Genomic DNA, 14,946 nt, shown 5'->3' with positions numbered 1-14,946 from the left:
CATGCGGCATGCAGTATCTTGGTTCATGAGCTTGGGATAGGGCTAAAGCTCCTGCGGTGGGAGCTCCAAGTCCAAACCACTGGACTAACAGAGAACCTCAGACTCCAGGGAATATTCATCGTAGTGAGGTCTCACATAGGTCCTCATCTCAGCACCAAGACCCAGCTCTACCCAACAGCCTACAAACTCCAGTGTTGGAAGCCCCAGGCCAAACAACCAGTAAAAGAGGAACACAATCCCACTCATTTAAAAAAAAAAAAAAGAGAGAGACAGCAAAATAATATGTCACAGATGAAAGAGTAAGGTAAAAACCTATAAGACCAAATAAATGAAGAGGAAATAGGCAATCTACCTGAAAAAAGAATTCAGAGTAATGATAGTAAAGATGATCCTGAATCTTGGAGATAGAATGAAGGCAAGAATTGTGAAAAATACAAGAAATGTTTATCAAAGATCTAGAAGAACTAAAGAACAAACAAACAGATGTGACGAAGACAATAACTGAAATGAAAAATACACTAGAAAGAATCAATAACAGCATAACTGAGGCAGAAGAACAAATAAGTGAATGGGAGACAAAATGGTGGAAACAACTGCCGAGGAGCCGAATAAAGAAAAAAGAATGAAAAGAATTGAAGACAATCTCAGAGACCTCTGGGACAACACTAAATGCACCAACATTCGAATTATAGGGGTGCCAGAGGAAGAAGAGAAAAAGAAAGGGACTGAGAAAATATTTGAAGAGATTATAGTCCAAAACTTCCCTAACATGGGAAAGGAAATTGTCATCCAAGTCCAGGAAGCATAGAGAGTCCGATACAGGATAAACCCTAGGAAAAACACACCAAGACACATATTAATCAAACTAACAAAAATTAAATTCAAAGAAAAAATATTAAAAGCAGCAAGGGAAAAACAAAAAATAACATACAAAGGAATCCCCAGAAGGCTATCAACTGATTTTTCAGCAGAAACTCTGCAGGCCAGAAGGAAGTGGCAAGAAATACTTAAAGTGATGAAAGAGAAAAACCGACAACCAAGATTACTCTACCCAGCAATGATCTCATTCAGATATGATGAAGAAATCAAAAGCTTTTCAGACAAGCAAAAGCTAAGAGAATTCAGCACCACCAAACCAGCTTTACAACAAATGCTAAAGAAAGTTCTCTAGGCTAGAAACACAAGGGAAGAAAAAGTCCCACAAAAACAAACCCAAAACAATGAAGAAAATGGTAATAGGAACATACATATCGATAATAACCTTGAATGTAAATGGATTAAATACCCCAACCAAAAGACATAGACTGGCTGAATGGACACAAAAACAAGACCCCTATGTATGCTGTCTACAAGAGACCCACTTCAGACCCAGGGACGCATACAGACTGAAAGTTAGGGGATGGAAAAAGATATTCAATGCAAATGGAAATCAAAAGGAAGCTGGAGTAGCAATACTCATATCAGATAAAATAGACTTTCAAATAAAGACTATTACAAGAGACAAAGAAGGACACTACATAACGATCAAAGGATCAATCCAAGAAGATATAAAAATTATAAGTGTTTATGCACCCATAATAGGAGCACCTCAATACATAAGGCAAATGCTAACAGCTATGAAAGAGAAATCAACAGTAACACAATAATAGTAGGGGACTTTAACACCCCACTTACACCAATGGATAGATCATCCAAACCAAAAATTAATAAGGAGACACAATATTTATATGACACAACAGACCAGATGGCTTTAACTGATATTTATAGGACATTCCACGCAAAAGTGTGGCAGAATACACTTTCTTCTCAAGTGCACATGGAACATTCTCCAGGATAGATCACACCTTGGGCCACAAATCAAGCTTTGAAAAATTTAAGAAAACTGGAATCGTATCAAGCATCTTTTATGACCACACGCTATGAGACTGGAAATCAATTATAGGGAAAAAACTGTAAAAAACACAAATACATGGAGGCTAAACAGTGCACTACTAAATAAAGAAGAAGTCACTGAAGAAATCAAAGAAGAAATTTTAAAATACACAGAAACAAATGACAACGAAAACATGACAACCCAAAACCTATGGGATGCACCAAACGCAGTTCTAAGAGGGACGTTTATAGCAATTCAATCTCACCTCAAGAAACAAGAAAAATCTCAAATAAACAATCTAACTCGACACTTAAAACAACTAGAGAGAGATGAACAAAGAAAACCCAGCATCAGTGGAAGGACAGAAATCATAAAAATCAGAGCAGAAATAAATGAAATAGAAACAAAGAAAACAATAGCAAAGAAATAAAACTAAAAGCTGGTTCTTTAAGAAGATAAACAAAATTGATAAATCCTTAGCAGACTAATAAAGAACAAAAGGGAGAGGATGCAAATCAATAAAATCAGAAATGAAAAAGGAGAAGTCACAACCGACACCACAGAAACAAAGGATTATAAGAGACTACTACAAACAACTATATGCCAATAAAATGGACAACCATGAAGAAACAGACAAATTCTTGGAAACATACAATTTTCCTATACTGAACCAGGAAGAATTAGAAAATAAAGACAGACCTACAGCAAGTAATGAAATTGAAACCATAACTAAAAATCTTCCAACAAACAAAAGTCCAGAACAAGATGGCTTCACAGGCAAATTCTATAAAACATGTAAAGAAGAGCTAACACCTATCTTTCTCAAACTCTTCAAAAAAATTGCAGAAGGAGAATCATTCCCAAATTCATTCTATGAGGCCACCATCACCCTGGTAACCAAACTAGAAAAAGATATCAGAAAAAGAGAAAATTATACACCAATATCACTGATGAACATAGATGCAAAAATCCTGAACAGAATACTAGCAAACAGAACCAACAACACATAAAAAGGATCATACACCATGATCAAGTGGGATTTATCCCAGGGATGCAAGGAATCTTCAGTGTATACAAATCAATCAATGTGATACACAACATTAACAAATTAAGGAATAAAAACCATGTGATCATCTCAATGGATGCAGAAAAAGCTTTTGACAAAATTCAACATACATTTATGATAAAAACTCCCTAGAAAATGGGCATAGAGGGAACCTACATCAACATAATAAAGGCCATATACAAACCCACAGCAAGCATCATACTCAGTGGTGAAAAACTGAAAGCATTTCCACTAAGATCAGGAACAGGACAAGGATGTCCACTCTCACCACTATTATTCAACATAGTTTTGGAAGTCCTAGCCATGGCAATCAGAAAAGAAAAAGAACTAAAAGGAATACAAATTGGAAAAGAAGAAGTAAAACTGTCACTGTTTCCAGATGACATGATACAATACAGAGAAAATCCTAAAGATGCCACCAGAAAATTACGAGAAGTAATCAATGAATTTGGTAAGGTGGCAGGATACAAAATCAATGCACAGAAATCTCTGGAATTCCTATACACTAACAACGAAAGATCAGGAAGAGAAATTAAGAAAACACTTCCATTTACCACTGCAACAGAAAGAATAAAATACCTAGGAATAAATCTGCCTAAGGAGGCGAAAGACTTGTACTCAGAAAAGTATAAAACATTGATGAAAGAAATCAAAGAAGACATAAACAGATGGAGAAATATACCATGTTCTTGGATTGGAAGAATCAATATTGTGTAATGACTATACTACCCAACGCAATCCACAGATTCAATGCAATCCCTATCAAACTACCAATGGCATACTTCACAGATTTAGAACAAAAAATTTTACAATTCTAGTGGAAACACAAAAGACCCTGAAAAGGCAAAGCAATCTTGAGAAAGAAAAAAGGACTTGGAGGAATAAGGTTCCCTGACTTCAAACTATACCACAAGGCTACAGTAATCAAGAAATATAGATCAATGGTACAGGATAGAATGCCCAGAGATAAACTCACGCACATATGGTCACCTAATTTACGACAAAGGAGGCAAGAACACACAATGGAGAAAAGACGACCTCTTCAATAATTGGTGTTGGGAAAACTGGACAGCTACATGTAAAAGAATGAAATTAGAACACTACCTAACACCATACATAAAAATAAACTCCAAATGGATTAAAAAACTAAATGTAAGACCAGACACTATAAAACTCTTAGAGGAAACCATGGGAAAAACACTCTGACATAAACCACAGCAACACCTTTTTTGACCCATCTCCTAGAGTAACAGAAATAAAAACAAAAATAAACAAATGGGACCTCATGAAACTTAAAAGCTTTTGCACAGCAAAGAAAACCATAAACAAGACAAAAAGACAACCCTCAGAATGGGAGAAAATATTTGCAAATGAAACAACAGACAAAGGATTAATCTCCAAAACATACAAACAGCTAATAGAGCTCAATATCAAAAACACAAAGAATTCCATTAAAAAATGGCAGAAGACCTAAATAGACATTTCACCAAGGAAGACATACAGATGACTAAGAGGCACATGAAAAGATGCTCAACATCACTAATTATCAGAGAAATGCAAATCAAAACTACAATGAGGTATCACCTCACTCTGGTCAGAATGACCATTATCAAAACAATCTACAAACAATAAATGCTGGAGAGGGTGGGGAGAAAAGGGAACCCTCCTGCACTGTTGGTGGGAATGTAAATTGATACAGCCACTATGGAAAACCGTATGGAGTTTCCTTAAAAAACTAAAATACAATTACCATATGATGCAGCAATCCCACTACTGGGCATATATCCTGAGAAAACCATAATTCCAAAAGAGACATGCAGAGTCCTTCCCATCAGGAAACTTGCACAAGCCTCTTAGATAGCCTCATCCACCACAGGGCAGACAGCAGAAGCAAGAACTACAAGCCTGCAGCCTGTGGAACAAAAACCACATTCACAGAAAAAGAGACAAGATGAATAGGCAGAGGACTATGTACCAGATGAAGAAATAAGATAAATCCCCAGAGAAACAACTAAATGAAGTGGAAGTAGGCAACCTTCCAGAAAGAGAATTCAGAATAATGATACTGAAGATGATTCAGGACCTCGGAAAAAGAATGGAGGCAAAGATCGAGAAGATGCAAGACATGTTTCACAAAGATCTAGAAGAATTAAAGAACAAACAAACAGAGATGAACAATACAATAACTGAAATGAAAAATACACTTGAAGGAATCAATAGCAGAATAACTGAGGCAGAAGGACGGATAAGTGACCTGGAAGACAGAATGGTGGAATTCGCTGCTGCGGAACAGAATAAAGACAAAAGAATGAAAAGAAATGAAGACAGCCCAAGAGACCTCCGGGACAACATTAAACACAACAACATTCGCATTATAGGAGTCCCAGAAGGAGAGGAGAGAGAAAAAGGACCTGAGAAAATATTTGAAGAGATTATAGTTGAAAACTTCCCTAACATGGGAAAGGAAATAGCCACCCAAGTCCAGGAAGAGCAGAGATAAACCCAAGAAGAAACATGCCGAGACACATAGTAATCAAATTGGCAAAATTTAAAGACAAAGAAAAATTATTGAAAGCAGCAAGGGAAAAATGACAAATAATATATAAGGAAACTCCCATAAGGTTAACAGCTGATTTCTCAGCAGAAACGCTACAAGCCAGAAGGGAGTGTCATGATATACTTAAAGTGTTGAAAGGGAAGAAACTAAAACTAAGATTACTCTACCCAGCAAGGATTTCATTCAGATTTGATGGAGAAATCAAAATCTTTAGAGACAAGCAAAAGCTAAGAGAATTCAGCACCACCAAACCAGCTCTACAACAAATGCTAAAGGAACTTCTATAAGTGGGAAACACAAGAGAAGAAAAGACCTCTAAAAGCAAACCGAAAACAATTAAGAAAATGGTAACAGGAATATACATATCGAAAATTACCTTAAATGTGAATGGATTAAATGCTCCAACCAAAAGACACAAGCTTGCTGAATGGATACAAAAAGACCCATATATATGCTTTCAACAAGAGACCCAGTTCAGACCTAGGGACACATACAGACTGAAAGTGAGGGGATGGAAAAAGATATTCCATGCAAATGGAAATCACAAGAAAGCTGGGGTAGCAATACTCATATCAGAAATAAATACACTTTAAAATAAAGAATGTTACAAAAGACAAGGAAGGACATTACATAATGATCAAGGGATCAATCCAAGAAGAAAATATAGCAATTATAAGTATATATGCACCCAACATAGGAGCAACTCAATACATAAGCAAATGCTTAGAGCTATAAAACAGGATATCGACAGAACACAAAAATAGTGGGGGACTTTAACACCTCACTTACACCAATGGACAGATTATCCAAACAGAAAATTAATAAGGAAACACATGCTTTAAATGGCACAATAGACCAGATAGATTTAGTTGATATTTATAGGACATTCCATCCAAAAACAGCAGATTACACGTTTTTCTCAAGTGCGCACGGAACATTCTCCAGGATAGACCACACTCTGGGTCATAAATCAAGCCTCAGTAAATTTAAGAAAATTGAAATCATACCAAGCATCTTTTCTGACCACAATGCTATTGAGATTAGAAATCAATTACAGGGAAAAAAACCGTAAAAAACAGAAACACATGGAGGCTAAACAATACTTTACTAAATAACCACGAGGTCACTGAAGAAATCAAAGAGGAAATGAAAAAATACCTAGAGACAAATGACAATGAAAACATGACGATCCAAAACCTATGGGATGCAGCAAATGCAGTTCTAAGAGCGAAGTTTATAGCTATACAAGCCTACCTCAAGAAACAAAAAAAATCTCAAATAAACAATCCAATCTTATACCTAAAGGAACTAGAGAAAGAAAAACAAATAAAACCCAAAGTTAGCAGAAGGAAAGAAATCATAAAGATCAAAGCAGAAATAAATGAAATAGAAACAAAGAAAACAATAGCAAAGATCAATAAAACTAAAAGCTGGTTCTTTGAGAAGCTAAACAAAATTGATAAACCATTAGCCAGACTCATCAGGAAAAAGAGGGAGAGGACTCAAATCAATAAAATTAGAAATGAAAAAGGAGAAGTTACAACAGACACCGCAGAAATACAAAGCATCCTAAGAGACTACTACAAGCAACTCTATGCCAATAAAATGGAGAACCTGGAAGAAGTGGACAAATTCTTAGAACGGTATAACCTTCCAAGACTGAACCAGGAAGAAACAGAAAATATGAACAGACCAATCACAAGTAATGAAATTGAAACTGTGATTAAAAATCTTCCAACAAACAAAACTCAAGGACCAGATGGCTTCACAGGTGAATTCTATCAAACATTTAGAGAAGAGTTAACACCCATCCTTCTCAAATTCTTCCAAAAAATTGCAGAGGAAGGAACACTCCCAAACTCATTCTATGAGGCCACCATCACCCTGATACCAAAACCAGACACAGATATTACAAAAAAAGAAAATGACATACCAATATCACTGATGAATATAGATGCAAAGATCCTCAACAAAATGCTAGCAAACAGAATCCAACAACACACTAAAGGACCATACAGCATGATCAAGTGGGATTTATCCCAGGGATGCAAGAATTCTTCAATGTATGCAAATCAAACAATGTGATACACCATATTAACAAGTTGAAGAAGAAAAACCACATAATCACCTCAATAGATGCAGAAAAATCTTTTGACAAAATTCAACACAGATTTATGATAAAAACTCTCCAGAAAGTGGGCATAGAGGGAGCCTACCTCATCATAATAAAGGCCATATACGAGAAACCCACAGCAAACATCATTCTCAATGGTGAAAAACTGAAAGCATTTCCTCTAAGATCAGGAACAAGACAAGGACATCCACTCTCACCACTCTTATTCAACATAGTTTTGGAAGTCCTAGCCATGGCAATCAGAGAAGAAAAAGAAATTAAAGGAATACAAATTTAAAAGAAGAAATAAAACTGTCACTGTTTGCAGGTGACATGATACTATACATAGAGAATCCTAAAGATGCCACTAGAAAACTACTAGAGATAATCAATGAATTTGGTAAAGTTGCAGGATACGGAATTAATGCACAGAAATCTTTGGCATTCCTATACACTAATGATGAAAAATCTGAAACAGAAATTAAGGAAACAGTCCCATTTATCATTGCAACAAAAAGAATAAAATACCTAGGAATAAACCTACCAAGGGAGAAAAGAGACCTGTATGCAGAAAACTATAAGACACTGATGAAAGGAATTAAAGATGATGCCAACAGATGGAAAGATATACCATGTTCTTGGATTGGAACAATCAATATTGTGAAAATGACTATACTACCCAAAGCAATCTACAGATTCAATGCAATCCCTATCAAATAACCAATGGCATTTTTTACATAACTAGAACAAAAAATCTTAAAATCTGTATGGAGACACAAAGACCCCAAATAGCCAAAGCAGTCTTGAGGGAAAAAAACGGAGCTGGAGGAATCAGACTCCCTGACTTCAGACTATAGTACAAAGCTACAGTAATCAAGACAATATGGTACTGGCACAAAATCAGAAATATAGATCAATGGAACAAGATAGAAAGTCCAGAGATAAACCCACGCACCTGTGGTCAACTAATCTATGACAAAGGAGGCAAGAATATACAATGGAGAAAAGGCAGCCTCTTCAATAAGTGGTGCTGGGAAAACTGGACAGCTACATATAAAGGAATGAAATTAGAACACTCCCTAACACCATACACAAAAATAAACTCAAAATAGATTAGAGGCCTAAACGTAAGACTGGACACTATAAAACTCTTAGAGGAAAACATAGGAAGAACACTTTTTGACATAAATCACAGCAAGATCTTTTTTTGATCCACCTCCTATAGTAATGGAAGTAAAAACAAAAATAAACAAATGGGACCTAATGAAACTTAAAAGCTTTTGCACTGCAAAGGAAACCATAAACAAGACGAAAAGACAACCCTCAGAATAGCAGAAAATATTTGCAAACAAATCAACAGACAAAGGATTAATCTCCAAAATATATTAACACCTCATGCAGCTCAATATTAAAAAAACAAACTACCCAATCCAAAAATGGGCAGAAGACCTAAATAGACATTTCTCCAAAGAAGACATACAGGTGGCCAAGAAGCACATGAAAAGCTGCTCAACATCACTAATTATCAGAGAAATGCAAATCAGAACTACAATGAGGTATCACCTCACACCCGTCAGAATGGGCATCATCAGAAAATCTACAAACAACAAATGCTTGAGAGGGTGTGGGGAAAAGGGAACCCTCTTGCACTGTTGGTGGGAATCTAAATTGATACAGCCACTATGGAAAACCACATGGAGTGTCTGTAAAAAGCTAAAAATAGAACTACCATAAGACCCAGCAATCCCACTATTGGGCATATACCCATAGAAAATTATAATTCAAAAAGACACACACACCCCAGTGTTCTTTGCAGCACTATTTACAATATCCACCTCATGGAAGCAACCTAAATGCCCATTGACAGACGAATGGATAAAGAAGATGTGGTATATATATACAATGGAATATTACTCAGCCATAAAAATGAATGAAATTGGGTCATTTGTAGAGATGTGGATGGATCTAGAGACTGTCATACAGAGTGAAGTAAGTCAGAAAGAGAAAAACAAATATCGTATATTAATGCATATATGTGGAACCTAGAAAAATGGTACAGATGAACCAGTTTGCAGGGCAGAAACTGAGATACACATGTAGAGAACAAACATATGGACACCAAGGGGGGGAAGTGGCAGGGGGTGGGGGTGGGGGTGTGATGAATTGGGCAATTGGGATTGACATGCATACACTGATGTGTATAAAATGGATGACTAATAAGAACCTGCTGTATAAAAAAATAAATAAAAGAAAAAAAAATTTTTTAATAATAGAAAAAAAAAAACAAAGACATGCACCACAATGTTCATTGCAGCACCATATACAATAGCCAGGACTTGGAAGCAACCTAAATGTCCATGGACAGATGAATGGGTAAAGAAAATGAGACACATATATATAATGGAAACTTAGCCATAAAAAGAAATGAAATTAAGTTATTAGTAGTGAGGTGGATGGACCCAAAATCTGTCATACAGAGTGAAGTAAATCAGAAAGAAAAAAAAATACCGTATGCTAACACATATATATGGAATCTAAGAAAAAAAAAAAAAGGTACTGATGAACCTAGTTTCAGAGCAGGAATACAGATGTAGACATAGAGAATGGACTTGAGGACATGGGGTGGGAGGGGAAGCTGGGGCAAAGTGAGAGTAGCATCGGCATATATACACTACCAAATGTAAAATAGCTAGTGGGAAGCAGCAGCATAGCACGGGGAGATCAGCTGGGTGCTCTGTTATGACCTAGAGCGGGGGCGGGGGTGGGATAGGGAGCATGGGAGCGAGGCTCAAGAGGGAGGGGATATGGGGACATATGTATGCATACGGCTGATTCACTTTGGTATACAACAGAAAGTAGCAATTAAATTAAAGTTTAATTGTGAAGCAATTAAACTCCAATAAAGATTAAAAAAAATAAAGATGACGAATAAGTTTCTGGCTTGAGCTACTGACAAAAGATGATGCTATTTATTGAAAACAAATGGGGGTAGGGAGAACAGGTTTGTGGGGTGTGGAATCACAAGGTCTGTTTGGGACTTCCTAAGTTCAAGAAGCTTTGTGAGTCATCCAACTGGTAAAGTCAAGTGGGATGTTGAAAATCTGAGTCTGGAATCATCTCCACTAAATCAGCAGCAGTGAGCATGGGGTTGACCAGAGTCAGCATCAACTGTGCACAGGTGTAAGCAGCCACCCTGAACTGTGGTGTGGTGGAATAGGAAAAGCCGAGCAGGAAAGCAAGGAAACAGAGGCTCTTTTTCTCCCCTTCCAGTATTTAGATGTTGGATTCATTCCAACTTTTCTACCACTCACAATGGTGCAATCGTATATAATGTACACTCTAATACTGGGGTCGAATTCCAGCTGTAACCCTCTTATTAGATGTGTAACTTCAGTAAAGGTATTTAAGTTCTCAATGCCTCAATTTCCTCATCTATAAAAGAGGGATATCACAATCATTTCACCAGGTTGTTTTGAAAAATAAATTAATATGTTTGTACACACACACATCACTTAATGTTGTACCTGGCATATTAGTGCTATTTACATATTTGCTACATTATTTTTATAAGGATTAGTCTACAATAACATTTCTCAAACTTTGTCTATTGACAGGATCTTTGTTTAAAATAGTATCATGCAGAAACCCAATATGTAAAAGAAGTAAAGATCAAATGGCTGTGGCTGGAAGGTAGCACCTGGAGCCCCCGAGCCCCCATTCCAGCTTAGCACTTTTCCTTGCCTTTCCCACCACTGAGGAAGATCTGTGAAACTTCTAAACCACCACCAAACTAGGTAATCTTTCAAAAATTAGAGAAAAATAAAGATTTTTCAGACTTACAAGCAATAAAGGCTCCACCATCCACAAATCCTCACTAAAGGAACTCTGTGCTTTGGCAATAAGAAAAGTGAAGCTGGAATCAGCCCATCTTTCTGGAGTGATGCGTCTTCTCCACTTAGTTTGTTTCACACTGTATGGAGGGTCCTCCATGTGCATCACAATCCTGGCCTTCCTCCCCCGACCCCATCCTGGCCTCACTCAGTCCTCCTCCAAGGAAGAGTGAGTTAACATGATTGGAAAAATTGAGAAGAAAGACTGGATGTAAGTAGGCCAGCCCCTTCTTCTCCCCTTCTGCTTGGGACCTAGGCTGCCTGCAGGGTAGTACCTTGTGGGGCAGATAGGGGCCATGTGTGGGGAGGCCTGCCCTCATCCAGCACTGCCTATGCCTTAGTTAGTATGACCATCTACTGGGATGGTAGTTCTGGGAACTTGTATTTGGAAGCCCACTTGTCCACCAACGGGAATGTTTCTAATATCCTACTGGTAACAAAGGTCATATTTTGGTCCCCATATGCCTTACACTTTTGTCTGATTTCTCAATTGGTTCTGAAAACTTGGGCGAGGAAGAAGTGCTATTTAAAGACCTCCTTGCCCTCCAACAATGTGGGACAAAAGAAACAACAGTGAACTCAGGAAGGGATCAAATACATTGGCAAATTCCTGAGATAGGGAAGGACCAGATCACAAAAACAAAATTTGTTTATCCTACAGAGGAAGCTGGATTTTATGTGACCAGGAGGCAAAGACCATTAGAACACTTTCAATCAAAGGTGACGTGACCAGCTTAGTATTTTGATTATTTCCTTAGATGGGGTCAGTGTGGAAGAAAGAGAGCACTTTCAAACGGGATCAGGTTAGAAAGAGAAGGTGGCATTTTCTGAAGGCTAAATTCACCTGCTTTAGAACTTTATCTAAGGCTGTCACAAATGATGATGTCATGTTTTTCCAAACTACTGACTAATTTTGAATAGTTGGTCAGCTGGCTCAGTAAGATTGCATTAAACCAAACAATCAGATAAGCAAAATTACAACTGCGTTTGGGATTTTTATCACAATGTTTTGAAATATGCTTTACAACTTTTCATTCAAGAAAAAGAATGAAGTAATGTTGTTTCTCTTCTGACCTCCAAAGGTTACATTTTCCTAGAATATCCATGATACGTTATTATTGAGAATTTTAAAAGGCAAAATATTGATAGTCACAAAGTGATGGCTTGAAAACTTGTGACTGTAAAATAGACCATTTGTCATTCACAAAATCAGCACAATATTAAATGTTGACACAAAACAGAAGTATACTACATTGCTGCAGTAGTATTTTTTTTCTCTCTGAAGATAATTTTTTAGCAATGTCAAAGTAGGTCAGGTAAGCTTAATGATACCTTTAAGCCATAAGCTGGCCCTTGATCCCTTACTTTTCTGAGTCTTCTATTCTTGTGCCATTCCTCTGAGCAAGATACTTCCACCAGACCAAGGCAACTGCTTTCGACCCTGAGATAAAGATTTGGGTCTCTGCCACAAACATGTTCTATGTTCCATGGCTGGGGTTGTCCAGCACTGTACCAAGCATTGGGTGTCCTGGGATAAGCAAGACATGATATAATCCACGTTTCCAAAGAACTTTTGGTCTCCTGGAAAAACAGGAGTAATAACAAAACTACAACACAGCAAAATTTGTAAATGACTACAAATTTTCGTAAGAATTAACAAAAACAGCATAATAATAACACCCCCCATGCTCACTTCCTAATGGTCCCTCCCTCCATCAGGAAATCCGCTGACACTGTCCTCTACTGATGAGGAAGGAATTTTGGGGGGAAAACACAAAAAACAAGATAAGAATAGTCACCTATGTAGGCTTACCAGACAAATCAACTGGCACAAAAAATGTCATCATCAGATTGCCCTACCTCCAAGTGGGGTCACTTGGGGACTTAAGTTCTTCTCCTGCTTTGTTGTTATTGCTTGCTCTTTGTCTTTTTCCCACACACACAGCTGCTAAGTGCTCCCTTTCTTTATTGCCTACATTCATCCCCCACAACAGGGTCCTCTTTTCCAAAGTGCAGGCCTAGCTATTTCTGCCTCCCCGCTGAACCCTGGGGAACATAATATATTAATAAAGGAACCCTTTCAGTAACAGAAATCCTACCCAAAGTAGTTGAAAGAAAGACTTGTCTAGCTTTCTAACTGGGAAGTTCAAGCAATAAACTTCAGGCACGGCTAGATCCTGGTGCTCAAATGATGTCTTCAAGGATTTGACTTTCTCACTCTATCTCTGTTTTGCTCTGGGTTGATTCTCCCCCTCCAAGTGGCAAAGATGGCCACCAGAAGCTCTAGGATTGCATCATTTTTATAGCTAATAATCCTATCTCCTTCTTCCACTTCCCACTTCCCCTCCCCCCATTCTCTCTTTCCATAAAGCTACCCCAAAACTTCCAGGGACTGTTCACCAGAGAGATGCTATGAAGAAACAAATGTATATTCACTTTACACAGAACTCCTTTAATATTTTCTAAAGATTCTTTACTAACTGGGAACAAAACATGACCAAATTGTAGTGGTAAGAAACTATGTAGCTTAATACTTTTCATGGACTTCTTTCTGGAATTTATGGAAAAATAAATGGACTTAAACAGGCTATTTCTTAGCTCCTTGCACCGACCCATTTCTCGTTGTACTGTTTAGAAACATCTCCACCCAACTCCTTTATTTAGGTTTTTGGTTCTATTTACAATGATGCTCATGGGCTTTCCCAACTTCTTGGTTAGCATCCCTTCCTTCTAATTCATAGAGCCAACATCAGAATGAAATTTTGTAGCTGCTAGTTATCAACAATAGATTTAAAGAGAGCCAAGTAAGATTTATCTTCTCAGAGAAACACGCTACTCTATCTAGATGTAACATCTTCTGACTGCACATAGGAAAGCTGACTTATTTAATTCCGTGATGCTTGACCTGTTCTTTACGCCAAAATTCTTTTAACGTTTTTTAATTAATTAATACTTTTACTAAAGTATAGTTAATTTACAATATTGTGTCAGTTTCAAGTCTACAGCAAAGTGATTCAGTAAGACATATATATTTTTTTAAGATTCTTTTCTATTCTACTATAGGTTATTACAAGATATTGAGTATAGTCCCCTGTGCTATACAGTAGGTCCTTGTTGTTTACCTATTTTATATATAGCAGTATGTACATTACTCCCAGACTCATAATTTATCTCCCCCCACCCCTCTCCCTCTATCCCCTTTGGTAACTGTAAGTTTGTTTTCTATGTCTGTGAGTATTTCTCTGTCTTGTAAATAAGATCATTTGTATCATTTTTTTAGATTCCACATATAAGTGATATTACATATTTGTCTTTCTCTGCCTGGCTGACTTCACTTAGTATGATAATCTCTAGGTCCATCCAATGCCAACATTCTTTAACAGTGGTTGCCAAACACAGAGCTGGAAGGCTGTCTCCTTATACTGGAACACAGCAAGCTGGTGCCAA

The sequence above is a fragment of the Tursiops truncatus genome, chromosome 7 (genome assembly GCF_011762595.2).
Source record: "Tursiops truncatus isolate mTurTru1 chromosome 7, mTurTru1.mat.Y, whole genome shotgun sequence".
Taxonomy (NCBI): Eukaryota; Metazoa; Chordata; class Mammalia; order Artiodactyla; family Delphinidae; genus Tursiops; species Tursiops truncatus.
This window is presented reverse-complemented; position numbering follows the sequence as displayed.